Source organism: Ascaphus truei, chromosome 2 (assembly GCF_040206685.1).
Source record: "Ascaphus truei isolate aAscTru1 chromosome 2, aAscTru1.hap1, whole genome shotgun sequence".
Lineage (NCBI taxonomy): Eukaryota > Metazoa > Chordata > Amphibia > Anura > Ascaphidae > Ascaphus > Ascaphus truei.
Genome location: NC_134484.1, coordinates 295,066,340 through 295,093,246, shown reverse-complemented (window position 1 = coordinate 295,093,246; position 26,907 = coordinate 295,066,340). Strand labels below are relative to the sequence as shown.

The window sequence follows — 26,907 nt, the reverse complement described above, 5'->3', positions numbered from 1 at the left end:
AGTTTAACATAAATACAATCCAAACATACATTGCTCCATTTTATTTTCTATATTCAGAAAATAAGGTACAAAACCTAGTTTAGTTTAGTTTAGTAATGCAATCTGGCAAACTTTAACCTTTACAGTACCCTTATGGCATTCAATGAATTTCACAAGGACTGGCACTTCAGGGGCCCCTATGGACATTAAGGCAACTTCATACTATTTTGCATTTTTTCTAGGGGAGAAGTGGGCTCCACTTCGGTTTCCGTCATGTGGCGCAGGCAGTGATCACGTTATCACTACCAAAGTGATCACATGGTTGCGATCCAGAGGTCTGGTGATCATAAATATTAAGGTTCAGATTTGAAAAGAAATTAAGTATTGTGCTATTTTTTATATAGGCTTTTAAAACCTTTCTAAAAAAAATCCATTAGATTATTTATTTTGTGCAGAATACTTATTAATACCATGAATACCTATTTTATCCTTTAGTCTGTCACGGGATACCAGGATTATCACACCAGGGATTAATTCACCAGACAGGACAGAGTTAATAAAGTAAAATTTTTCCCCAATTAAGTATCCACACCAGTCAGTACAGAAAACTTACACCCCCACCCGGGGTAACTGGGAACACCCTATAGACCTAGATGTGGGGAAGTTTTCCCCATTCTGCTCCTACGCAGTGTTTAGCAAGCACCGCTTCAGAGACCCCAACTGCCCCACAAGTGCCCAGAACTCTGGGACCTGTAAGTGCCACTGGCCCTGGCTGAAACAGTCTGGAGAAAAAACACAACAAAGTGCAGATGCTTTAAATCCAGTGAAATTATATATTATCTTGGCTCCTATGTGGTGCCTATTCACAAGCTGGCAGTTTATTTAGGGCACATCACAATCATGGCAAACTGCTCGTTGGAGTATCAAGGAGTTGGTACCTCAGTAAAAAGAAAAAGGACCATTGCGCAGATCGAAAATATGTATTTTATAAATTAAAAAGAATAAGAAGTGCACTCACATTGTGTGCAATGTTTAAAAGGCATGTAACACAATTAGTGTAATAAAGCTTGACGTTGCGATAATCTCACCATCACCGTTTCCTCGTGTGTGGTTCATACCGGTACTGGGTCCCCAGCTGTGCCGACCTGGGCTCCCCGGCGTCTCTCCAGGCATCTCCCTCGTGTCTTTAAAACTGATCCTGATGGTATTCAGCTTCACCGGCGTCTCACTGGGTCCCGATACGTCAATTCCGGTAACACAACATCACATCCTGTTGCGGACTTACAGCTGGGTAACACGTTTTGCTGCTGAGAGTGTTTGAAGGGCTAACACATTACGCGTTTCCCTTCTACAAGCTTTATCAGGAGTGTGCCTCCCCCTTCTTCTGACCCGTTTAAATACCAACTTCAATCATTTAATAAAAGCGCTGATTGGCTGGAAATACATCTTCATTCATTTTCACATTGACAACATTTTCTTTATGTAGACAGGAACCAATAGGATAAAATCCCTTTTATATATAGACGCCACTTATCAAAATGTCATTTAGCAGGGATAATATATATATATATATATTCATTTTTGACTATTAAAGCTCGGCTAACACGGTACTGATACATCTACATGGAAAAAAAATTATATACTGCAGCGGCAGCTTTTATTCGAAGTAATCACCGGCTTGTACCTGGCATGTTCCTGGAATGCCACACTGTTCACCCGGAGCATGCCGGGCTCCCAGCCAGGCGCATGCCCGGCTGATGCGCGGTTGATGTGTTAATTGATAATGGTTCAGGATTTACTAGGCTGCAATGCTTCGCGTGTCCGCCAGATGGCATAAATTCATGAATTGTAATGCAGTATATATATATATACAGTATATATATATATATACTGTATAACAACAACCCCTATAACCCCTAACATACAGTACTGTACACATACAGTACTGTATATGCACATCAATGATACTACACTGGCGACACATTTAATTGCACTGCGGCCAGATCCGCAAGCCGGGAGATTTCCCGGCTTGCTAGTGGCCGCCCCTCGGCGTGCCGCGCGTCATAGACGCGCGGTCACGCGTCTTCGGGAGCGTGCGCCCCCTGCACGCGCGTCCAGGGGCTCCCCGAGGGAGCCCTGGTGTCCCGCGATCGCGGGACAGCGGCAGGGGGTTCCGGGGGACCCGGCGGACCCGGCAGCGGGAGGGAGAGCGCCCCGATCGGAGGGCGCTCTTCCGCTGCTTCGGCGCGCGCCCGTCACACTCGGGCGCGCGCCAGGCTACTGCTGCGGCACAGAACGGGCAAATGCTCGAATAAACTGTGCCGCAGCAGTATAGGCCGGCGGGGGCGAGATGTGTTTGCAGCAGAGAGAGAACCGCTGCTCTCTCTGCGCAAACATCGGCACATTAAAAATTATTTAAAATACATTTTTATTCATATTGTACATGTGCAGGGGGTCTCCGGAGCTGAACCGTGTTGGTTTCAGGTCCCGGGACCCCCTGCTCCCCGAGATACAGCCCCCTTTATGAGGTGCCGGTATCCCTCTGCATTTAAAGGTCCCGATCACGTGACCGCGGCATGTAAACAAAGCAGAGGGATACCGGCACCCCCTAAAGGGGCCTGTATCTCGGGGAGCAGGGGGTCCCCGGACCTAAAACCAAAACGTTTCTGCTCTGGAGACCCTCTGCACATCTACAGTATGAATAAAACACATATATAAAAAAACACTCGTTCCTTACCTTAGCGGCTATGTGCTACGGTAACGAAGCAGCATGACTGTATTTTTAATAATATTGTACAGTGAGCAGGGGGTTCCCTGAGCCAGAAATTAATGCTCAAGGGACCCCCTGCTCCTGCACATTATTATTAAAAATACAGAAATGCTGCTTCATTACCATAGCTGATAGCCGCTAAGGCAATGAAGTGGTTAACCCACCGTGCCTGCTTTATTGTGGGTAGCGGGGGTGGGTGAGGGGGGTATTTGGCCCTTGGTGTGAGTTTAGGACTTGCGGGGGGTTGCGAGTGCACGTAACCACTTCACGGCCGTAGCAGTTAATACCGCTACGGTCATGAAGGGGTTAACCCCTCCCGCTACCCCCCCCGCAAGCCCTAAACAACCATCGTTGGGGCTAATACCCCCTTCACCCACCCCCGCTACCCGCAATAAAAAAAATTCACACACAACAGCAGCACAAATAATAAATAAATAAATAAATGAATATAAATAAATACATTTAAAATACATTTTTTATTCATAGTGTAGATGTGCAGGGGGTTTCCGGAGCTGAACCGTGTTGGTTTCAGGTCCGGGGACCCCCTGCTCCCCGAGATACAGACCCCTTTATGAGGTGCCGGTATCCCTCTGCATTTAAAGGTCCCGATCACGTGACCGCGGCCTGTAAACCAAGCAGAGGGATACCGGCATCCCCTAAAGGGGGCTGTATCTTGGGGAGCAGGGGGTCCCCAGAAATAAAACCAAAGCGGTTCAGCTCCAGAGACCCCCTGCACATCTACACTATGAATAAAAATGTATTTTAAATGTATTTATTTCTATTCATTTATTTATTTATTTAGATTTATTTATTAATTGTGCTGCTGCTGTGTGTGAATTTTTTTTATTGTGGGTAGTGGGGGTGGGTGAAGGGGGTATTAGCCCCAACGGTGGTTGTTTGGTGCTTGCGGGGGGGTAGCGGGTGCACTTAACCCCTTCACGACCGTAGCGGTATTAACTGCTACGGTCATGAAGGGGTTAAGTGCACCCGCAACCCCCCCGCAAGTCCTAAACTCACACCAAGGGCCAAAGACCCCCTTCACCCTTCACCCACCCCCGCTACCAACAATAAAAAAATTCACGCACAGCAGCCCCACAATTAATAAATAAATATAAATAAATAAATACATGAATATAAATAAATATATGTATTGTGGCAGGACGGCCTCGCGGCGGGGTCAGTAAGACGCTAGACACGGTGGGAAACGTTCAACTATAGTGGTTTATTAGCCACAACCAAAATAAATACGGGTGCACTGTCCCTTTAAGAAACTACTTTCTTGCAAATTAAAGCCTAGTCCCGTTAGGGACACTTACTCACTTCTTGAGCCCTTACTAACAGGACAGCCAGCTAATCTGGTCATGCCCAAAACATGCTACACAAACGATAACCAATAAGCATAATAAGAATAAAGTCTTATCTGTTTCAGCTCCAAACAGCAAACAGGAACACGATTCCGGGAAGCAGGCTGTGTCCAGCCTCGCAGCAATGTTTATCTTTATCCTGGGTTGGGGTCCCAGCTGGTCCCAGCAGCCTAGCTCCTCGCAGGACTGGGGACCAGAGCAACAGCAACGGCTTCACAGCCGGGAGAGTTCTCTCCACCTTCCTGTGGAAAAACAAGCTCACCTTGTGTGAGCAACTTCCTGCTTTTTAAAGCACTTGTTCCACTGATAGTTCAGCCCCTGTTTAATTAGGCTGCAGCTGTGCTTTCTCTGTCTGAGGAGATTAACACTCTGTGAACTGGCTGCAGCATCTCTCCATTCACTGTCACAGCCTACTTAGTCAGTGACTCTGTCACAGTAATATATATATACAGTATATATACTGTATATACATATACAATATATATATATAATAACAATGCCTATATATATATATATATATATATATATATATATATATATATATATATACTGTAATATATATATATATATATACTGTATATATATATATATATATATATATATATATATATATACTGTATATATATATATATATATATATATATATATATATATATATACTGTATATATATATATATATATATATATATATATATATATATATAGTATATACACACACATGATGAACCAATATACAAATAAATGTAGAAGGGTTATCAAAATCATACTGTACTACAAATAACACTTCTCCATACTGACACTACATTACAATGAATTTCCTTTAATAATCCTAACTGATCTTACAATCTAAATCATCAAATGACAAAGAAAAACCTCACATTCCAATCCATACATTGCATTTACATTGTATTTATGATGCATAAAATCTATGCACCATATACATTCTGCAAATCAATGTTAACAATATCATTGCAAGCAAAATACAAACACTTCCAAATAAGTCAACTATTTTAACCAATCAAGTAAACAAAAATCAATATATAAGTACCAACCAGAAAACACAATTTAAAACTAAAGCTAACCCTTACAATACCAAGGATTACATCTATCTAATTGTAAAAAACATTATACTGTTCACACATTGAAGCATTGCAATAAACAACATACAGTACAGAACATCCCCTGTATCTCCCTGCCTTGAGTGTAATCTGTGTAAAGCACCCTCCCCCCTAATGTTTCTGTTAAATCTCTCTGCCTGTGTTGCTGTGAGTGCAGTTTATGTAAATGTGGGGAGGGGGAGTGGGTTATAACCCCACCTCCTTGACTGTGATCTGTATAAAGCCCCCTCCCCCTAATGTTTCTGTTAAATCTCCCTGCCTGTATTGCTGTGAGTGCAGTGTATGTAAATGTGGGGAGGGGGGGTGGGACCCGATGTGCATACTGTGAGGTCTAACCACCCTCACCCCCTACCCACATACCGTTACCCCCCCCCATCCTGGCCATGGCCCCTCCGCTTCTGCAAAACAGACACAAAAATTAAAACATCCAAAGTAATGTCCCCTAACCCCTTAATCACCATAGCGGTTATTAACCGCTACAGTCATTAAGGGGTTAACCCACCCTCACCCACCACTCGGGATGCCTATATACCCTCCCACACTAACTCCCCCCGGTGAGGCCTAACCACCCTCACCCAGTACCCACAAGGGAGGCCTACCCACATACCGTCGGGGAAACCCCCCCCCATCCCCAGTACCCACAATAAAAACAACAGTGACCCACAATAAACATCATTCTATTTATTAAATACATTACCCACCCCCTGTGCCCCCCCATAAATACATGATTTATTATTTTACAAACAGGGTTCATAACGCAGCCCCACGCGAGTCCCCGGTGGGCTGGCGGGGCACCTGGACAGACCTACAGGGTACAGCAGCCCTTTTCAAACAGGTTCTGGAGGCCTGCTGGTGGATCCCGCCAGCACCATGGCCCCCAGGTGGTCTCCTTGGGTCACCGTGGGCCACAATTGGGTCCCCACGGTAGGCCCAAGGATGTCTGGGAGCCCCGGGTCAGACCCACAGGTGTCTATTGGGCCTCGGGTGGTTCCCATGGGGGTCTGGGGAACTCACGGGTGCTCACTACGGGTCCGCGGTGCCCCCACAGAAGTGGGACCACACATCATCATCCCCGCACCTACGGGTCGGCGGTGGCCCCACAGAAGTGGGACCACACATAGTCATCCCCGCAGACTACGGGTCCGCTGTGCCCCCACAGAAGTGGGACCACACATCATCATCCCCGCATGTGTCACCCGTGGAACCACCAGCCTGATACCCTTGGGATACCCGAGAATACCCGAGGTGGTCTCCAGAGGTCCCACGCAGAACCACGGAAGTAACCCTGAATGTAAAAAAAATAAACCTGGCCTATACATTCAATACAAACACCCCCCCCCCCCCAAACCCTACAGTACAATAATGTGCAAAATAACTATTATCCAGATATGGATAATAGATTAATTGCCCATCATTAAAAACATTAACTAGCATATTCAAATAAATAAAGTGCTACTGACCTCATCAATACGAAGTGTCCGTCGCCAGCAACATCCTTGTCTTGTCCACAAAATACATTGCCAAAACAAAGCCAATACATTGCAATTACATTCAGATATCAATTAACCCTTTAAACACCTTATCGGATAATAACCGCAAAGATAATTAAGGGGTTAAGCCACACTGGCCCGATACCCACCCTTCACCCATGAATTTGTACAGTGGCTTCATCATGCAACTACAGTATATATACAGTATATATATATATATATATATATATATATATATACTGTATATACTCACATATGATGAACCAATATACAAATAAATGTAGAAGGGTTATCAAAACCATACTGTATTACAAATAACACTTCTCCATACAGACACACTACATTACAATGAATTTCCTTTAATAATCCTAACTGATCTTACAATCTAAATCATCAAATGACAAAGAAAAACCTCACATTCCAATCCATACATTGCATTTACATTGTATTTATGATGCATAAAATCTATGCACCATATACATTCTGCAAATGAATGTTAACAATATCATTGCAAGCAAAATACAAACACTTCCAAACAAGTCAACTATTTTAACCAATCAAGTAAACAAAAATCAATTAGCAATCATTATTTACATCCTTAAACAATTGACAGTCCATCCCGAACAATGAAACAATTAACTAATTCACGCCTCGAGCATAACAATTCAGCATGTGAAAAAATATACAAAGAGCCAACCGGAATACAAACTTTAAAACCAAGGCTAGCCCTGACCTACCTCAAACACACAATACAGTACAATATCAACAATGACATCTATCTAATTTTAAAATACTTTAAACTCACAATAAAGCATAGCAGCATTGACAAATTAATTTAAAACACATCAAATCAAGCTTTTAAAACAACATAATTTCTTACCCTGTATGTATATATCTCTCTAGACATATATACATACATACATACAGTGGCAAGAAATGATATACCACAAAAAAAAAATACACATGTTAAAAAAGCTTTTAAAAAAATTAACAAGTTAAATAAAATACATTTCTTTAGTTCACTTACCATTACTTGCCCCCACCGACTCCTGTTGCGCAGCTTACTCACGAACCAATCCACAAACAGGAACCCATAAAATAAAAAACCATAAAATAATAAACATTAAACTAAAAATCCAAATCAATCCACGGGTCTTCTACTTGTAATCCATCTTTATCTTCATCTGTATTCTTCTTTCTTCTATCTTCTTCTGGGCGGGGCGGGGTCTTCTTTCCATCTGCGGCCACGCCCTGGTCTTCTTTCTTCCCCGGAGGTCCTTCCTCCGCGGTGTCTGGCTTCAAAATGAGACGACATAGGCTTTTAAAGGCCTATGACGTCACATTTTCGTCATATGGTTCCCACGGCCCTGATTGGGCCGTGAAAACCATGTGTTTTGGCCGATAAAAATAAAAATGATGACGTCACTTAAAGGCAATGACAGCACAGCCAATCAGAATGGCTTTGCTTCAATTGCCTTTAAGATGATGTCATGAAAAGACACATGGCCGCCCTCACATGGTATGGTAGCCAATCAGAGCATGGGAACTCAATCCCTACTCTGATTGGTTCAAGTACACTGTGACAGAGGTATGGGGGGAAAAGGATGTGATGTACTACAGCCAATCAGAATAGGGATGGAGTTCCCACGCTCTGATTGGCTCTAGTACCATGTGACAAGCTTTCAATGACGTCACATCCTTTTTCCCCCCAAGCCTCTGTCACATGGTATACTAGAGCCAATCAGAGTAGGGATGGAGTTCCCATGCTCTGATTGGCTACCATACCATGTGAGGGCGGCCATGTGTCTTTTCATGACGTCATCTTAAAGGCAATTGAAGCAAAGCCATTCTGATTGGCTGTGCTTTCATTCCCTTTAAGTGACATCATCATTTTAATTTTTATCGGCCAAAACACATGGTTTTCACCGCCCAATCAGGGCCGTGGGAACCATATGACGAAAATGTGACGTCATACACTACCGACACACTTTATTGAAGTGTGGTCGGTACCGCAAGCCGGGAAATCTCCCGGCTTGCTAGTGGCCGCCCCTCGGCGTGCCGCGCGTCATAGACGCGCGGTCACGCGTCATCGGGAGCGTGCGCCCGCTGCACGCGTGTCCAGGGGCTCCCCGAGGGAGCCCTGGTGTCCCGCGATCGCGGGACAGCGGCAGGGGGTTCCGGGGGACCCGGCGGACCCGGCAGCGGTAGGGAGAGCGCCCCGATCGGAGGGCGCTCTTCCGCTGCTTCGGCGTGCGCCCGTCACACTCGGGCGCGCGCCAGGCTACTGCTGCGGCACAGAACGGGCAAATGCTCGAATAAACTGTGCCGCAGCAGTAGGCCTTTAAAAGCCTATGTCGTCTAATTTTGAAGCCAGACGCCGCGGAGGAAGGACCTCCGGGAAAGAAAGAAGACCAGGGCGTGGCCGCAGATGGAAAGAAGACCCCGCCCGGAAGAAGATAGAAGAAAGAAGAATACAGATGAAGATAAAGATGGATTACAAATAGAAGACCCGTGGATTGATTTGGATTTTTAGTTTAATGTTTATTATTTTATGGTTTTTTATTTTATGGGTTCCTGTTCGTGGATTGGTTCGTGAGTAAGCTGCGCAACGGGAGTCGGTGGGGGCAAGTAATGGTAAGTGAACTAAAGAAATGTATTTTATTTAACTTGTTAATTTTTTTAAAAGCTTTTTAACATGTGTATTATTTTTTTTGTGGTATATCATTTCTTGCCACTGTATGTATGTATGTATGTATGTATATATGTCTAGAGAGATATATACATACAGGGTAAGAAATGATGTTGTTTTAAAAGCTTGATTTGATGTGTTTTAAATTAATTTGACTATGCAGCTATGCTTAAATGTGTGTTTAAAGTATTTTAAAATTAGATAGATGTCATTGTTGATATTGTACTGTATTGTGTGTTTGAGGGAGGTCAGGGCTAGCCTTGGTTTTAAAGTTTGTATTCCGGTTGGCTCTTTGTATATTTTTTCACATGCTGAATTTTTCTGCTCGAGGCGTGAATTAGTTAATTGTTTCATTGTTCGGGATGGACTGTCAATTATTTAGGGATGCAAATAATGATTGCTAATTGATTTTTGTTTACTTGATTGGTTAAAATAGTTGACTTGTTTGGAAGTGTTTGTATTTTGCTTGCAATGATATTGTTAACATTCATTTGCAGAATGTATATGGTGCATAGATTTTATGCATCATAAATACAATGTAAATGCAATGTATGGATTGGAATGTGAGGTTTTTCTTTGTCATTTGATGATTTAGATTGTAAGATCAGTTAGGATTATTAAAGGAAATTCATTGTAATGTAGTGTGTCTGTATGGAGAAGTGTTATTTGTAATACAGTATGATTTTGATAACCCTTCTACATTTATTTGTATATTGGTTTATCATGTGTGTGTATATACTGTATATATATATATATATATATATATATATATATATATATGTATAGGGATTGTTATTATATATATACTATATATATATTTATTTATATTCATGTATTTATTTATTTAGATTTATTTATTAATTGTGGGGCTGCTGTGCATGAATTTTTTTTATTGTGGGTAGCGGGGGTGGGTGAAGGGGGTGTTTGGCCCTTGGTGTGAGTTTAGGACTTGCGGGGGGGTTGCGGGTGCACTTAACCCCTTCATGACCGTAGCAGTTAATACCGCTAAAGTCGTGAAGGGGTTAAGTGCACCCGCTACCCCCCCGCAAGCCCTAAACAACCACAGTTGGGGCTAATACCCACCCCCACCCACCCCCACTACTCACCCCCACTACCCACCCCCACCCTCACTACCCATGGGTGACGTCATCTTAAAGGCAATTGAAGCAAAGCCATTCTGATTGGCTGTGCTGTCATTGCCTTTAAGTGACGTCATCATTTTTATTTTTATCGGCCAAAACACATGGTTTTCACCCACCCCCGCTACCCACAATAAAAAAAATTCATACACAGCAGCAGCACAATTAATAAATAAATCTAAATAAATAAATGAATAGAAATAAATACATTTAAAATAAATTTTTATTCATAGTGTAGATGTGCAGGAGGTCTCCGGAGCAGAACCGCTTTGGTTTTAGGTCTGGGGACCCCCTGCTCCCCGAGATACAGGCCCCTTTAGTGGGTGCCGGTATCCCTCTGCTTGGTTTACAGGCCGCGGTCACGTGATCGGGACCTTTAAATGCAGAGGGATACCGGCACCTCATAAAGGGGTCTGTATCTCGGGGAGCAGGGGGTCCCCGGACCTGAAACCAATGCGGTTCAGCTCCGGAGACCCCCTGCACATCTACACTATGAATAAATTTTTTATTTTAAATGTATTTATTTATATTCATTTATTTATTTATTTAGATTTATTTATTTATTTTTTGTGCTGCTGCTGTGTGTGAATTTTTTTTATTGTGGGTAGTGGGTAGTGGGTGTGGTTATTTACACGGGATCCCCCTCCCCACATTTACATACAGTACACTGCACTCAGAAACACAGGCAGGGAGATTTAACCAACACAATAGGGGGAGGGGGGCTTACACAGATTAGTCAAAGCAGGGAAGCTTAGCAGACACAATAGGGGGGGGGTTTACATAGATTACAGTCAAGGCAGGGAAGTTTAACACACACAATAGGGGGAGGGGGTCTTACACAGGTTACAGTCAAGGCAGGGAGGTTTAACACACACATTAAAAATATGTATTTAATGTATTTATTGTTTATTCTGCCTAAACCCTTCATTGCCTTAGCGGCTATCAGCTATGGTAATGAAACAGCATTTCTGTATTTTTAATAATATTGTGCAGGAGCAGGGGGTCCCCTGAGCATTAATTTCTGGCTCAGGGAACCCCCTGCTCACTGTACAATATTATTAAAAATACAGAAATGCTGCTTTATTACCATAGCACATAGCCGCAAAGGTAAAGAACGATTCTTTATTGATGTGTGTGTTTTATTTATACTGTAGATGTGCAGAGGGTCTCCGGTGCTGAAACACTTTGGTTTTAGGTCTGGGGACCCCCTGCTTCCCGAGATACAGGCCCCTTTAGGGGGTGCCGGTATCCCTCTGCTTGGTTTACATGCCGCGGGCACGTGATCGGGACCTTTAAATGCAGAGGGATACCGGCACCTCATAAAGGGGGCTGTATCTCGGGGAGCAGGGGTCCCCGGAACTGAAACCAACGCGGTTCAGCTCCGGAGACCCCCTGCACATCTACACTATGAATAAAAATGTATTTTAAATGTATTTATTTATATTCATTTATTTAGATTTATTTATTTATTTTTTGTGCTGCTGCTGTGTGTGAGTTTTTTTATTGTGGGTAGCGGGGGTGGGTGAAGGGGGTATTAGCCCCAACGGTGGTTGTTTTGGGCTTGCAGGGGGGTAGCGGTAGGGGTTAACCCCTTCATGACCGTAGCGGTATTAACTGCTACGGTCGTGAAGGGGTTAAGTGCACCCGCAACACCCCCGCAAGTCCTAATCTCACACCAAGGGCCAAATACCCCCTTCACCCACCCCCGCTACCCATAATAAAGCGGGCATGGTGGGTTAACCCCTTCATTGCCTTAGCGGCTATCAGCTATGGTAATGAAGTAGCATTTCTGTATTTTTAATAATATTGTGCAGGAGCAGGGGGTCCCCTGAGCATTAATTTCTGGCTCAGGGAACACCCTGCTCACTGTACAATATTATTAAAAATACAGTCATGCTGCTTCGTTACCATAGCACATAGCCGCTAAGGTAAAGAACGATTCTTTATTGATGTGTGTGTTTTATTTATACTTTAGATGTGCAGAGGGTCTCCGGAGCTGAACCGCTTTGGTTTTAGGTCTGGGGACCCCCTCTTCCCGAGATACAGGCCCCTTTAGGGGGTGCCGGTATCCCTTTGCTTGGTTTACAGGCCGCGGGCACGTGATCGGGACCTTTAAATGCAGAGGGATACCGGCACCTCATAAAGGGGGCTGTATCTCGGGGAGCAGGTGGTCCCCGGACCTGAAACCTACGCGGTTCAGCTCCGGAGACCCCCTGCACATATACACTATGAATAAAAATGTATATTAAATAATTTTTAATGTGCCGATGTTTGCGCAGAGAGAAAAGCGGTTCTCTCTCTGCTGCAAACACATCTCGCCAGGGGACGGCCTACAGTATAATTGATGTGCATATACAGTACTGTATGTGTATGTTAGGGGTTACAGGGGTTGTTGTTATACAGTATATACTGTATATATACAGTATATAATGCATTACAATTCATGAATTTCTCGGCTTCAAAGACAACAGCTCGCAAACGCCCCCATGCGTTTTTACACGGCATTGCAGTATTGCAGCCAGCGGGAATAAAATGCTTAAATCACGGGCGCGATATAACGCAATACACCCCGGGAGAAAACGTTACTAAACCGCACATCACCGGGATATTCCGAAATTCGCGGAACTAGCCAACTTCGAATAAAGTTGGTCGCCACTGTATATATTATATATATAGTTGTGTGAAAAAGAAAGTACACCCTCTTTGAATTCTATGGTTTTACATATCAGGACATAATAACAATCATCTGTGCCTTGGCAGGTCTTAAAATTAGGTAAATACAACCTCAGATGAACAACAACATATGACATATTACACCTTGTCATGATTTATTTAACAAAAATAAAGCCAAAATGGAGAAGCTATGTGTGAAAAACTAAGTACACCCTTACTGCTTCCTTAGGAAATAAGATGCTAAGTAGCAGACAGGTGCTACTAATCAAATGTACTTGATTAATTGATCATCAGCAAGTGTGACCAGCTCTATAAAAGCCGAAGTTTTAGCAGTTTGCTGGTCTGGAGCATCAAGGTGTGTATTAGCACAATGCCAAGGAGGAAAGACATCACCAATGATCTCAGAGAAGCAATTGTTGCTGCCCATCAATCTGGGAAGGGTTATAAGGCCATTTCCAAACAATTTAAAGTCCATCATTCTACAGTGAGAAAGATTATTAAAAAGTGGAAAACATTCAAGACAATGGCCAATCATCCCAGGAGGGGACATCCCAGCAAATTCACCCCAATGTCAGACCGTGCAATGCTCAGACAAATTGCAAAATACCCAAGAGTTAAATCTCAGACTCTACAGGCCTCAGTTAGCATGTTAAATGTTAAAGTTCATGACAGTACAATTAGAAAAAGACTGAACAGGTATGGTTTGTTTGGAAGGGTTGCCAGGAGAAAGCCTCTTGACGCTAAAAAGAACATGGCAGCACGGCTTAGGTTTGCAAAGTTGCATCTGAACAAACCACAAGACTTCTGGAACAATGTCCTTTGGACAGACGAGACCAAAGTGGAGATGTTTGGCCATAATGCACAGCGCCACGTTTGGCAAAAACCAAACACAGCATATCAGCACAAACACCTCATACCAACTGTCAAGCACGGTGATGGAGGGGTGATGATTTGGGCTTGTTTTGCAGCCACAGGACCTGGGAACCTTGCAGTTATTGAGTCAACCATGTACTCCTCTGTATACCAAAGTATTCTAGAGTCAAATGTAAGGCCATCTGTCTTACAGGACAATGATCCCAAGCACACGAACATATCTACAACAGAATGGCTGAAAAAGAAAAGAATCAAGGTGTTGCAATGGCCCAGTCAATGTCCAGAGCTCAACCCGATTGAAATGCTGTGGCTGGACCTTAAGAGACTGTGCATAAAGAAATGCCCACAAACCTCAATGAACTGAAACAAAGTTGTAAAGAAGAATGGGACAAAATTCCTCTACAACGATGTGAAAGATTGATAAAGTCATACAGAAAACGATTACTTCAAGTTATTGCTGCTAAAGGTGGTTCTACAAGCTATTGAATCATAAGGTATACTTAGTTTTTCACATGGCTTCTCCATTTTGGCTTAATTTTTGTTAAATAAACATGACACGGTGTAATATGTCATTGTGAGGATTCGCCATCCTGAGGGCCGGAACACACCTCCCCATTCCATTCCGTCAGGCACTCAGGAGGCGCGATGCCACAGCGGTTCCGCTGATGACACACGACCGGTCTGTCCCTCCGTGGGTTCCGCGTCCTATCTCTGCCTCTGCTCTGACGTGCAGCCTGCCCGTTCGGCCAGTCTCCCCTCCGGATCGCTTCCCAAACTCCGCCCCGTCCTGATGTCGGACATGCGCGGTGCGCGAGTGGTGCGCGTTCTGGACTTTCTTCACTGACGTTGGTGACGCGCGGAACAGGTCTTCTCTGGACCCGCCTCCAGACTTCGCTCACGCTCATGCGATGGGCATACGCATGCGAGAGTGGCGCGCGACCAAGTCGCCACCTTCTGATGTTGGTGTCACGCGCGGGACGTAGCTCCACTCCCAGGTCTAATCAGGCTGTACAATAGGGTGCACCTGTGCAACCCAGCAGCTTATCCGTGCCTTCATTTTGGTTCCGCCCTGATTTCCCATTGGAGAGTGGTTACTTATATACCTGCCTTGCTCATTTACTCATTGCTGAGCATAACCTTGTGTGACGTTGTGCCTTGCTACATCCCTGCCTTGTTCCTGTTGCTGCCTGACCCCTGCTTCATACCTGGACTCTGCATTTCTCCTCTCCTGACCTGGCGTACGTACGACCATTCTGAACTCTCAACTCCTGACCTCAGCTATCATCGCAACGATTACTCTCCACTCTCCAATCCTGACCTTGTCAAAGTACCCCAACGATCCGCTACTCTCCAATCCAGACCCGGCAAGTATAACGACTACTCTACCTTTTATGCTCCTGACCCAGCTTGCAAGACCAATCTACACTCTAGGCGCGCCCTCGCAGTTGTGGGTTGGCGTTTATACAATTCCCTACCTCTGCCTCGCTGTCGTGTCTGGTTTGTGGTGAGCTACGCGTTACAGTCATGTGATCATCTGAGGTTGTATTTACCAAAGGAACAGATGATTGTTATTAGGTTCTTTTACACATTTGAATTGAATTCAAACTATAAAATATAGTAATTTTGGTAACAATAGCTTACAGTATGTTCCTGTTTTTAACCATTTGGGTACCAAAGCATGTATGTATCAGGTGAAACAGGGCATCCTTAGGCTGCAAAAAAAAAGAAAATCCATCAGAGAGATAGCAGGAACATTAGGAGTGGCCAAATCAACAGTTTGGTACATTCTGAGAAAAAAAGAACGCAGTGGTGAGCTCTGCAACACAAAAAGGCTTGGACATCCACGGAAGACAACAGTGGTGGATGATCATAGGATCCTTTCTATGGTAAAGAAAAACCCCTTCATAACATCCAGCCAAGTGAAGAACACTCACCAGGAGGTAGGCATATCCTTATCCAAGTCTACCATAAAGAGAAGACTTCACGAGAGCAAATACAGAGGGATCACCACAAGGTGCAAACCATTCATAAGCCTCAAGAATAGAAAGGCCAGATTAGACTTTGCCAAACAATATCTAAAAAAAGCCAGCCCAGTTCTGGAACAGCATTCTTTGGACAGATGAAACTTAGATCAACCTGTACCAGAATGATGGGAAGAAAAATGTATGGAGAAGGCTTGGAATGGCTCATGAACCGAAGCATACCACATCATCTGTAAAACACGGCGGAGGCAGTGTGATGGCATGGGCATGCATGGCTTACAATGGCACTGGGTCACTAGTGTTTATTAGTGATGTGACAGAAGACAGAAGCAGCCGGATGAATTCTGAAGTGTATAGGGATATATTGTCTGCTCAGATTCAGCCAAATTCAGTGACGTTGATTGGACAGCGCTTCCCTTTACAGATGGACAATGACCCAAAACATACTGCGAAAGCAACCCAGGAGTTTTTTAAGGCAAAGAAGTGGAATATTCTGCAATGGCCGAGTAAATCACCTGATCTCAACCCGATCGAGCATGCATTTCACTTGCTGAAGACAACACTTAAGGCAGAAAGGCCCACGAACAAACAACAACTGAAGACAGCTGCAGTAAAGGCCTGGCAAAGACGACAACACTCAGAGATGTAAAGCACAAAAAGTGTATTCAGCAATAAATAACAGTTCCAATGTTTTGATCCACACAACGGGATCTTTCTCAGTGGGGTGTGCATAGAACACAGACAGTGAAAACCTTATATACCCTATCCCAAGTGCCAGACACCCCCACCAATCAATCAATAAATTAAAAACTGCGTGAAAATGCAGGTGAGTCCCATCATTAATGCATATATAAAACAGCTGAGTTAAAGTCCAATCAGCAGAGTCAGAGACCAAGCAGCGCGCAGTGGCATGTCCTTGCTGTCTGAGTGTAACGCTTGCGCTGCCCATGAGCAAGACAGGACCCCGATACTGAAGTGAGGAAGTATTGAACCACGCACCCAAAGCAGCGGAGAGTGGGTTAGTTCAGATACTTGCCAAGGTCTTGGGTTGGAGAGATTAGAATGGTCAAAGTCCGTATAGCCATGGTCTGGGGTTGGAGAGGTCAGAATAGTGGTAGTCCGTGTAGCTGTGGTCGGAGAAGTCAGCAGAGTCAAGAGTAAGTCGGGGTCAGTATCCACAGGAGTTTCCAAATACAAGCCAGGTTGGTATACGAAGGGTTAACTGTAGAGAGAAGCACAAGACAGGGAGCAAGGCACAACAGAAGTGGAAGCACACGGCTGCAACTAGATATGCTCAGCAAAGTAAGACAGGAACTGCAGGATATTTATAGCACACAGGAACCAGTCATAAAAGAGGTGGAATGGAGGTGCGGCCTCCGTGGAGGCAAGGATTGGCTGCAGGAGACAAGTGGGCTGTAAGTACTTGCCACGCAGATGGGGAGCGATGCACGACGTCACGTGAGCGCGCTGCACGTGAGAGAAGCGTGGCACGTCCGAGGGGGCAGAGCTAAACTCTGTGGCACTCTAGAAGACCTGTGTGCGCGAGAGCGCTCTGTAAGCAGAGCGGGGGTGCGTGCACGTGCTGGTGCCAGAGTAGAGGACTGCGAAACAACAGGTAGGGAGGGAATACGTCGCAGAGGAAGTGTTCCCCGATTCCTTACAGTACACCCCCCCCCCACCCCTTGAGGATCAGCCTCAGGACGATTCCCATAAGGTTTGTCTAGGAACCTGGCATAGAACCGCCTTAACAGCCGGGGGCATGGATCTGTTGAAGCGGTACCCAAGAGTGTTCCTCCGGTACAAAGCCTTTCCTGTGTACGAGGAATTGAACTCCTCCTCTGGGGTATCTGGAATCGATTATGGATTGAATTTTGAATTCTTCTTGACCATGTATGATGACAGGTGGAGGTTTAGGCGAGACATCAGGAAATTGAGAACTTTGAACCACCGGTTTTAACAATGAGCCATGGAAGACTGCCGGGATTCTCATATATTGAGGCAGTTGCAAGCGGTATGCCACAGGATTGACCTGTTTGAGAATGGTGAAGGGTCCCAGGAATATTGGGGCCATAAGTCTTCAGTCTTATGTTATTAGATGAAAGCCACACTTTGTCTCCTGGCCTAAACTTGGGTGCCACACGGAGATGGCGATCTGCCTATGTCTTTTGTCTGCGAACTGCTTCCTGAAGAGTCCTTTGAATCTTCTTCCAAGAATTTTGGAGCGAGTTTACTCTGGAATTTGCACCTGGAATCACAGAAGGATTGGAGGAGAAAGGAAGGCGAGCTGGATGGTATCCATAATTTATAAAAAATGGTGATTCTTGCGTAGACTCACTTCTGAGTGAGTTATGGGCGAATTCTGCCCATGGAAGTAGCTCCACCCAGTTGTCCTGTGGAAATAAAGCAACGCAGATATTGCTCTAATGACTGATTCATTCTCTCGGTTTGACCATTGGTTTGGGGATGAAACCCATAAGAAAAAAAGAAGAGTGATCTCCAACCTTTGGGCGAAGGCACGCCAAAATTTCGAGACGAACTGTGACCCACGATCGGACACTATAGAGAGTGGGACTCCATGAATACAAAATATTTCTTTAATATAAACATCTGCTAGGGTGGAAGAGTTAGGAAGACCCTTGAGAGGAATGAAATGAGCCTGCTTGGAAAATCTATACATAATGACGAGAATCGTAGTCATCCCACAAGAAACAGGAAGCTTAACAATAAAGTCCATTGAGAGGTCGGTCCCCGGTCTGTCCGGAATGGAGAGAGGACGGAGCAGACCAGACGGCTTATTGCGAACATGAATTCTTTGATATGCTTTAACATATTAAGCCACCAAAAGGTGCGTCTTATCATATCGGAAGTTCTCTTAGTACCCGGGTGAGAAATTACCCCACTCAAGGATTTTCTGCTGAAATTGAGGTGCAGCATACAAACAACCCTCCAGCACTTCCCTACCCTTGGGGATGAGCGTCTGTGTCTCCAAGATCTTATCAAAAGAGTTTGCCGAGATAACATATTTGGTAGATAAAATGGTCTCAGGGATATCTTCAGATCTGTCTTCACTGACAAATTGACGGGATAGGGCGTCAGCCTTTAGATTCTTATTCCCAGGAATGTAGGAAATTATTTTAACTTCAGCTGAGAAGTGAAGGCATATTTATTGCTACCACTAAACAACTAGAAGCTCATTTCATAGTGCACTCCTAGGCTTTTAAAACTTAACGTTTAATTTGTAAATGGAATAAAATAAGTTCTTAACATAAAGTGATAATAATAACTACATATAATGTACATTGGCGGGAGGGAATGAGGAGATGATAGATGGCCAGAGTATATAGTATGGTATGCTAATGCCTAATAGTACAAAGCAAAAGCAGTGATACCTAATAGGCCTTGATTGGGGAGTGGGTTACTCAGCTGGAAGAGCTCAGAGGTGCTTGCCCTGTGTATGTGTATTGTGTGTCATGTGGCATAGCGTACCGAGCACCCAACCTGTATTGATAAATAGCCCAAATCAGTGTGCAGCTACTAAATATAATATTTTAGCTAATAGATATAATCACTGTATGTGCAACTCAATGACAGGTTGGTGGTACGTGGATTAATTCTGCGCCCAATGACATTTAACAATCACTCTACACAGATAGTATATCCGGCAAGCTATTAATAATAAAAGACCAGGATAAGCTGATACTAAACACTCTGCTAGGTGTTAAAGCAGTAACTAATTATTGCTGTGGTTATTGAACAAGCCGTCAATTAATAATCAATACTGTGAATAATTGTCCTTAGCAAAATCCCTGCACACATAACCTTCTGCCAATTCATAGAGCCATTTATACATGAATAGGTGTCAGTGTGCAGCAGATGCTGGCAGTCTAGCAGTAGTGAAGTTAGATATGCATTAAATCGCAACAGTTTGCAATTAAATCCCTGCTAGCTACAAGGCATGAACAAAGGGTGAACTGCGCTCTAATAATCGTGATTAGTGTTATATTGTGATATTAATGTGATATTAATATAATAAAAACCTGTTACTTAATTGGTGAGGATATGCTGCTATATTCAAGGAATGGCTCCACAGACCAGAGCTAGAAATACAAAGACAAAAGAAACAGCGCAAAAAACCTCATAGTGTAGTATATAAAATTATATTGTGGTAAAACAGGTGAGTATTGCACGTACATCAAATTCAATAGTTACTAGCAGTACATGTTTTGGACATGTTACCAGTCAGCAACAGATGGTGGGTAAAGATCACCGGATGGCTCCCCTTCTCCTCTCCCGTTTCGTTCAGGATGCCGTGATGCAGGGCAGCAGCCCCTCAGCATGAATACAGCAGTCCGGTGGAATACAGCTGTCTCTCCACGTGTAAACCGTGGCTGTTTGCGGTAGGAGCAGGCTCTCAGTCACTGGCTTCAGGCGTGCGTCTGCACGTGTGGCGTCTGCTTGCAGCGCGCTTCGGATGACGTCATCAAGCAGCGCCGATCACTCTGCAGTCTCAGCCAGCCACAGAAGTTAGATGGCATAGATTGCAGTAACGGAGATGGGGCCAGGTGACAGAAATAGGGTACTGGCACACTGCAGGTAGTATCAGAATGCGCCCTCTTATCCAACGCGTTTCGTACTTCAAAGGTACTTCGTCAGGGAAGGGATCCCTGACGAAGTACCTTTGAAGTACGAAACGCGTTGGATAAGAGGGCGCATTCTGATACTACCTGCAGTGTGCCAGTACCCTATTTCTGTCACCTGGCCCCATCTCCGTTACTGCAATCTATGCCATCTAACTTCTGTGGCTGGCTGAGACTGCAGAGTGATCGGCGCCGCTTGATGACGTCATCCGAAGCGCGCTGCAAGCAGACGCCACACGTGCAGACGCACGCCTGAAGCCAGTGACTGAGAGCCTGCTCCTACCGCAAACAGCCACGGTTTACACGTGGAGAGACAGCTGTATTCCACCGGACTGCTGTATTCATGCTGAGGGGCTGCTGCCCTGCATCACGGCATCCTGAACGAAACGGGAGAGGAGAAGGGGAGCCATCCGGTGATCTTTACCCACCATCTGTTGCTGACTGGTAACATGTCCAAAACATGTACTGCTAGTAACTATTGAATTTGATGTACGTGCAATACTCACCTGTTTTACCACAATATAATTTTATATACTACACTATGAGGTTTTTTGCGCTGTTTCTTTTGTCTTTGTATTTCTAGCTCTGGTCTGTGGAGCCATTCCTTGAATATAGCAGCATATCCTCACCAATTAAGTAACAGGTTTTTATTATATTAATATCACATTAATATCACAATATAACACTAATCACGATTATTAGAGCGCAGTTCACCCTTTGTTCATGCCTTGTAGCTAGCAGGGATTTAATTGCAAACTGTTGCGATTTAATGCATATCTAACTTCACTACTGCTAGACTGCCAGCATCTGCTGCACACTGACACCTATTCATGTATAAATGGCTCTATGAATTGGCAGAAGGTTATGTGTGCAGGGATTTTGCTAAGGACAATTATTCACAGTATTGATTATTAATTGACGGCTTGTTCAATAACCACAGCAATAATTAGTTACTGCTTTAACACCTAGCAGAGTGTTTAGTATCAGCTTATCCTGGTCTTTTATTATTAATAGCTTGCCGGATATACTATCTGTGTAGAGTGATTGTTAAATGTCATTGGGCGCAGAATTAATCCACGTACCACCAACCTGTCATTGAGTTGCACATACAGTGATTATATCTATTAGCTAAAATATTATATTTAGTAGCTGCACACTGATTTGGGCTATTTATCAATACAGGTTGGGTGCTCGGTACGCTATGCCACATGACACACAATACACATACACAGGGCAAGCACCTCTGAGCTCTTCCAGCTGAGTAACCCACTCCCCAATCAAGGCCTATTAGGTATCACTGCTTTTGCTTTGTACTATTAGGCATTAGCATACCATACTATATACTCTGGCCATCTATCATCTCCTCATTCCCTCCCGCCAATGTACATTATATGTAGTTATTATTATCACTTTATGTTAAGAACTTATTTTATTCCATTTACAAATTAAACGTTAAGTTTTAAAAGCCTAGGAGTGCACTATGAAATGAGCTTCTAGTTGTTTAGTGGTAGCAATAAATATGCCTTCACTTCTCAGCTGAAGTTAAAATTCTGTCTATTGCAGCTCATTAGTTGCACCCACCGTCAACCTTGACGGCTCAGGCACCATCATATTACCATCACATCATTTGATTTAGTGAGCATTATATATTTTTCTTTGGTTTTCATGTAGGAAATTATATAGTTGAATCTGAAAAAGAACAATGCCCAGCGAGTCTGACGGGAACCGAGTCAACGGGCACCCTCGATATATAACAGATTTTTATGGTCTGTGAGGATCGAAATCGGATTTTCGGTACCCTCCAGGAGGTGTCTCCACTCTTGTAGAGCAAGTTTGATGGCCAAGAGTTCCCTGCTGCCAACATCTTAGTTTTGTTCTGCGGAGGAGAATTATTTTTTGAGAAAAACCCGCTGGGATGTAGTTTATCCTGAGGGGTCTGTCTCTGTGAGAGTACGGCTCCTGTCCAATATCCGAGGCGTCTACTTCCAAAGTTAAAGGAAGTTTAGGGTCTGGATGGGGTAAAATGGGAGCAGAGACGAACGCCTTCTTAAGAGTTTCAAAGCCCTGGCATGCTTCAGGAGACCAAGAAGACGTGTTCGCATCTTTCTTCATCAGGGAAGTGATGGAAGCCACTGTGGCGGAGAAATTACGGATACATTTATGATAATAATTGGCGAAGCCAAGAAACCACTGAATCACCTTGAGAGAAGTGGGTTGGGGCCAATCTACAACTGTCTTGAGTTTATCAGGATCCATGGAGAAGCCCTTGTCAGAGATAATGCATCCCAAGAAAGAAGTGGACGTTTGGTGGAAAATACATGTCTCCATCTTGGTATAGAAATGATTCTCACATAGACGGGAGAACTTGGTGTTCTGGATATGCTCAGGTATAGATTTGGAAAAAATAATAATATCAACGAGGTAGACAATTACAAAAATTTTGAGAACATCTCGAAAAATATCATTCACGAATTCTTGAAAAACCACTGGGGCGTTACAGAGCCCGAACAGCATGACCAAATATTCATAATGGCCGTCTCTCGTATTAAAGGCCGTTTTCCATTCGTCCCCTTGTCGAATACGTATAAGATTGTAAGTCCCACGAAGATCAAGTTTAGAAAAAATGGAGGAACCTTGTAGTCGATCAAACAATTCTGAAATGAGTGGCTAGGGGTAACGATTCTTCAGGGTTATTTTGTTAAGACCCCTATAGTCTATGCATGGACGGAGCAAACCATCTTTCTTCTTAACAAAAAAAGAACCCAGCCCCGGCTTGGGAGGATGAATCTCTAATGAACCCTCTCTTTAAATTCTCTTGAATATACTCAGACATAACCTTAGTCTCGGAAAGCAACAAAGGATAAGATCTACCTTTAGGAAGAATGGCACCAGGCAGAAGATAAATGGGGCAGTCATAAGGACAGTGAGAAGGAAGGATTTTGTAACGAACCTTATCAAAAACATTGATGAAATCTGCATATACTTCAGGAAGCGTGGGTTTGGCAAAAGTACTGGTCTCTACTCCAGCGATAAGTTGTACTGAGGATACCAGCCCACTCAGAGTAGGCACACAGAGATCCTGGAAGATCAACAATGTCCAAATGGGCTGAAGCCCAATTAGAGGAAGCAGCCCAGGTTCAAGTCTTCATTCAGGCCCCCTGGGTGTTATTGTGTTCAATTTGTTCATCATTTAACCTCTTACTGAAGTAAGTCTGTCTGTTGCCGCCCCTGTGTGGGATGTGCACTTGTGCAATGAGCATACAGCTGATTGTGGCTAGTCTGTGCTGCTGTTGTTTAACTGTTTGGCCAGTGGGAGATGTGTGAGTTCATCCTGGCTCGTGGAATTCGCAAGGGCTTTCCGGATGGTGGATCTATGCACCGCTATCCTTTCTTTAAGCATTCTGGATGTTTTCCCCACATAGTGCAGCCCGCATGGGCATTTGATGATATATACCACAAATCTTGACTCGCAATTAAGGAAGTCAGAAATTTTAATGGGATAGCCATTGTGTGGATGGTTGAAGAATTTCCCGAGAATCAGGAATTGGCAATTGACGCAGCCTTTACACTTTTGTACACCTGGAGCCTTGGTGAGCCAGGTGGGTTTGTTGGCATACACTGGCGACACACTTTATTCGAGCTTGGCTAGTCCCACGAATTCGGGTATACCCGGGTGTATTGAGGTTTGTGACTGTTTTCTGCCCGAGTGCATTGAGTTATTTTCCAAGCAGGGATTGAAGCATTTTATTCCCGCTGGCTGCAATACTGCACAGTATATATATATACACTGCATTACAATTCATGAATTTATGCCATCTGGTAGACACGCGAAGCATTGCAGCCTATTAAATCCTAATCATTATCATTTAACAGATCAGCCGCCCATCAGCCAGGCATGAACCCAGGCTGGGAAGGCAAATGCAACGGGGCTTGTCAGAGGTGAGGAGTGGCGCATTCCAGGTATCTGCCAGGTACATACCGGGTATTTGCTCGAATAAAGTGTGTCGGTGCAGTATTTCTCCACAGGGTCCGAACTGGTAAGTGAGTCCCCCAGACTCTGCCCCCTCCTGTAGCAGAAGAGGGCGGGGAAGCACAGTGCTTGCCGATTCTTCTGTCATTGGCCAAAATGTGCCAGTGTTTCCGTAAGCAACGCTGAATATGTCCAGAGGCCATGCTGTATGTGGAAATCACGCGAATGTGGTCTTGCTTGGAAGCTTTGGCCACAGGTTTGAGGAGCTCCTCCCTGGTAGGCAGCCTGGCCTTAATCAGTGCCTCCTGTATTTACTTGTGTTCATAGCCCCTTTCACGGAAGCGATCCGTCATTATCCGGACCTTTATTTGTTTATACAGGAGTGGCAGTGAATGCTTTCACTTACATTTCATTTATGTTCTGAGCACCCTATTTTTGTACCATACGGCTGGAACTTAGTGCAAGTCCACGGGCAGTCGGTTCATCTGATATTTAGATATCTTTTTTTGCTTTGCATACTAAGAACTGTTTGACATGGAAGAATTCGCGGATGCTTCAGATATTTTTGCAAACATTTCTGTATCACTGGGCTATTCGGATGCTGACATTGCTAGAATCAGATATACGAATTCTGTAGATGCGGTGTTTGGGCCAGAAAAGCCATCTGACGTGTATAATTATTTAATAAAACTCAAGAAGAAGGAGGTTGACTTCTACTTGCATGCGGCCACACTTTCACATTACCATAAGGAGAAACTCCTTCCGTGGGGCTTCAGGATTAAAAATCAGCCCACGATTGGACATCGTGATCCTGACTTCTGCAGGAAGTGGGTTGCAATTATGAACAAATGTTCCTTTGATGGTCTTTGAAGTTGAAGGGACCCGGAGATAGATTGCCGGTGAAATTTTTTTGTGCTTTTTGCCTACAAACAGCCTGACCAAAATATCTCATGCAGCAGAGACCAGAGTTAGAGATACACCCAGGCAGGAAATCTACACTGCACTGAAACTTACAAAACCAAAGATGGACTCTTTTCTCCAATCCCAAGAGGAGAGAGAGAGAGACTGCTGAAGCAGGTAAAACTTTATTTGCCTATCACAATAAAGTGTAATATGGTCTTTGAAATAGGGGGATGGCCTTCCAGCCGTAGTCAGGGTTGAAGAAGTGAGTCAGCCCTAAAAAAGGGATAGGCGTTTGTTGTTTTCAAATATTTAGCTGAAGCAGTGAATACAGATGGTGACCCACGAGCGGTACTGATTCTGCAAGTAAAGGCTGCCACACCGCATAGGACTACCAGCTGTGAATGGAGTATATGCAGAAAAGTGTGAAAATGTATGCAAGACTGTGCTGAAGCAGGGGAATTTTCAGTAAACAAGTGCTGAGGGTAAAATTGCCTACTAGAAAAAAGGAATTGCTGAGCTGTGTAAAAGGTATCCCAAAGTGTGAAGAGTGAATGTCATAATACCCAAAGTTGAGACTGAACTCAAGCAGAAAACCACATTATTTGGCTGAAGCAGAGAGATTGCACCTAGCAAGTAAATGGTGTAAAGCAAACAGAAGTTTTTACCTAGCAACGGCACATCCAGCATACCTAATGAGAGATTACACCTATCAAATAAATGGTGTAAAGCAAATAGACATTTTTACCTAGCAACTGCACATACTGTATACCTGATGAGAGAAAATGCGTGCACAGTACTGCTGATATTGTAAAACTTACCCAAGAAAGAAAAGTCTACAGAGATGCCTGTGGGAGCTACGACCTCTATGTGAAGATTGAGATAATGTGTGTGGCTATCATCACCTCCATTTTGGCCTAACCGCCATTTTGAGTGTTTGCTTGTATGTATGCTTATTTGTTTTATTCGTGTATGATCTGTGAATGTTTGATTCTGCAGAGTATCGCTTCTAGATGTAACTCGCCCTTGTGTAATTCCTATAAGGCATGCAAGAATTGAAAATGCAATCGTAAGAGGTTTTTCCTGTCTTAGATATTTCTGCTGACCTTAGGTTCTGTCATCTGACAGCTACAGTACACACAGGGCTGGACACAGTAACTCCTATATGTCACAAGGTTAAGAGGCCCATATTATGGTAAATTATAAGATATAAATATAGCGTATGCAGCATATTTAGGTATCAATATGTCTTTTTGTGTGAGTCATCATATATTTTTTATCTCTAAGCCAGCCCCCTTAAAGGGCGTATTACTCATTTTTGAA

General features: G+C 43.9%; 1 protein-coding gene across 7 annotated transcripts in view; it reads right to left on the bottom strand.

The window, feature by feature from the left end:
• TERT (telomerase reverse transcriptase) overlaps window positions 1-26,907 on the bottom strand; it is a 505,909-nt gene that overhangs the window by 45,690 nt on the left and 433,312 nt on the right. The gene's annotated exons all lie outside the window — the stretch shown is intronic.